Here is a 2,957-nt window from a genome sequence, read left to right as displayed (position 1 = left end):
CTATAGTTTATTTATTGGATTTGCCCTTCTTACTGATATTTCACTTGATCAAGTCCCCATCTCATCTCTGTGAGTCCCACTTGATGATATAAATGGTAGTCCAGTTGTCCAGGCCTGGGGCTGTGCTTTGCTCTTAGCTGGTTTCCTTTCCCATGGATTAGACTTTGATCTTCAACCCAAGCCATGTGGCTGTGGAACCTCTTATTCCTATGCAAATGTTATTGCTTCTGAGAGTCCTTCCTTGACACCCTCAGGCAAATGAAAGAATTCCTATTGAAATTTTTGTTTCTCTCCCTTCAGCTGCAGCCCTGCTCCAGGAGTTGGTTCCTCTTCTACCTCTCCGAGTAGAGTGGACAAGCGCTAGCTAACCACCAAGCCCTTTTGTGGAGCTCTTGCCTCACCTTGCTGTACATTATAGCCACGATCTGCCCCCAGCTATTTGAGAGGCAACCAACTGCAGGCTTGTTCTAATTTTGATTTTGAGATATTTATAACCTATAGGGTTGCTATGAGTCAGAATCGACTAGAAGGCAGTGGGTTTGGTTTTTGGGTTGGTATAACCTGAACTGGTACTGTAATATTAACAGGTCTGTCTCCTCACAGTTATATTAGGAAGAGAGTGAGCACAGTAATTAAACAGGTGACCTCTGGACTCTCTGGATTTAATTTAACTACTGGAGCCCTGGTGGTGCAGTGGTTAAGAGCTCAGCTACTAACCAAAAGGTCAGCAGTTCAAATTCACCAGCTGCTTCTTGGAAACCCCATGGGGCAGTTCTACACTGTCGTATAGGGTCGCTATGAGTCGGAACCGACTCAACGGCAACGGGTATGGACTGGCTCCAAGCTTTACCAGTTTACATAAGTCAGATTATTATTTCAAGCTTCATTTCCTTCATCTGAAAATTGATAATAATTGTATTTATCTCGTATGATTGCTGAAAGGCTTGAATGGGATAAAGCACGTAGTGTTTAGCACAGAGCCTAACACATAAGATTGAATAGGCTTTTTTTTTTTGTCATTAGTGTTATTTTGTTCTAATTACTTTGGGTCTCCACAAGTGGAGAAACCACGTCTTTATATCTTTTTATCCCTTGTTTGTATCTTAACACTGGACATGTACAAATCTCACCATTTGGAGCCCCCAGCCATAGCTGAGCCTTCTTGGGATACACTCTGGAAGAAATTATTGACTTTTGATGTTTAAACTTTTTAATTCGTTTTTTAGTTGTGTCTCTATTATTTTTAAGTGGTTTTTCCTTAATTTAATTTTTTGTTTGTTTTTAAGATCTCAATTTAGTTCTTTTGCGTAACAACTTGTTACTTTTTCGTGGGTGTGATATTTTCCTTTACCCCTTTGGGCATATCCATTATACTTATTTTAAAGCTCTTTCTTCTTTGCTTATTAACTCTGTTTGCTCTATAAACATACTTGAGCTGATTGATTCTATTGTCTTGTTTTTAAGATCTCGGCTTTCCTCAGTGCTTGGAGATTCTTGGTTGTATGTTTACCCTTGATATTGTTATTCTCTGTGGATAGTGTCTCTCTGCTAAAAAGACTTGGTAAGGGGAGAGATGGGAAAGCCTTCCAAGAAGGTATTCTGGCAGTTCTTTGTGAGTTTTGGAGAGGAGTTAGATATGATTCCTGATGCTGTACCTTGGCAGCTAGTCTTCTGGGAGTGGATATTTTCCTTTTCTCCCAGCCATTGTTAGCCACCCTGGGTGTTTTCCTGTCTCTCTGACCCAAGCTCACGCACCTCCTGCTGCTTGCTACCTGGAAACAAACATCCTGCCTGGTCCAGGTTGTGGTAGTGTTGATTCACTTGGCTGCTCTTGCTGAGATTTCCCAAACAATCTTCCTTTTGTTTCTTCTGGGCTACCCTCGATTTCCAGGATTCAGTACCTCCAATCCTATCTGCCTGCTATCTTTCTAGGATTCCTAAGAATTTTCTGTTTGTGTATTCCTATTCCTTATTTTGTGGTACGCTTTTACGTGATTTATTTATTTATCTGTTTAGTTATCATATCTGTCATTCTTAGGGATTTTATATGGAAAGGGCCAACCTAGCTGTGCTCAGCCTGCTATATTGAAAAGGAGGGTATCTGTTAGACTTTCCAGGAGTCATTTGTAGGCACTTGTATGTATCAGTCTGGGCTGTGGGAGGTCGACGAGACTCTGGGCTAGAGGTTTAGGTATTTAGATGTGGCAACCAGCAGCTTATGCAGGTAGTAAACACTGGAGGACTGGATGCAACCACTGAAGGATAAAGAGTGGCTAGAAGAAAAGAAAGCCTAACATATAAGTGTTAAAAATTTCACATATATTGACTGATGCTTCCATTTTGTTAAATGACATAAAATGAAGTAGAAATATAAACATGAGAGTTCTTGAATTCTGGATAATTAAAAAAAAAGTGTCTTATTAAATAATTTTAATATCCTTAGCTATTTTAAAATTATAAGACTTTTACCCTGCCTTTTGACTATTATTTGAAGACTGTTATTGTTGTTAGGTGCCTTCTAATTGATTTTGACTCATAGTAACTCCATGTGACGAAGGAGAACTGGCCCATAGGGTTTTCTAGGCTGTGATCCTTACAGGAGGAGATAGCCAGGTCTTTCTCCCACAGAACTGCTCGTGGTTTTGAACTGCCAATCCTTTGGTTAGCAACTGAGTGCTTAACTGCTGCACCACCAGGGCTGCTTGTTTGAAGACTATCCAGAATTCTGCTCTATATTTGGCACAATGACAATGGTGTACATTGAAGAAAAAAGAGGCTCATTTTTCCTAAAATCAATAAACAACTAACCTGAATGTGCTAATAATATTAGTGTGATTCAGCTTTTTCCACTACTAACCATTAGCAATTTCCATGCAAAACATTTTAGAAAGGAACCGCCTGAGAGAGAAAAATAGTCATTTTCCTGCACTAGTTTTGGGAAAAGGGTTGTGCTAGTT

The sequence above is a fragment of the Loxodonta africana genome, chromosome 10 (genome assembly GCF_030014295.1).
Source record: "Loxodonta africana isolate mLoxAfr1 chromosome 10, mLoxAfr1.hap2, whole genome shotgun sequence".
NCBI lineage: Eukaryota > Metazoa > Chordata > Mammalia > Proboscidea > Elephantidae > Loxodonta > Loxodonta africana.
Note: the sequence above shows the minus strand (reverse complement) of the source record.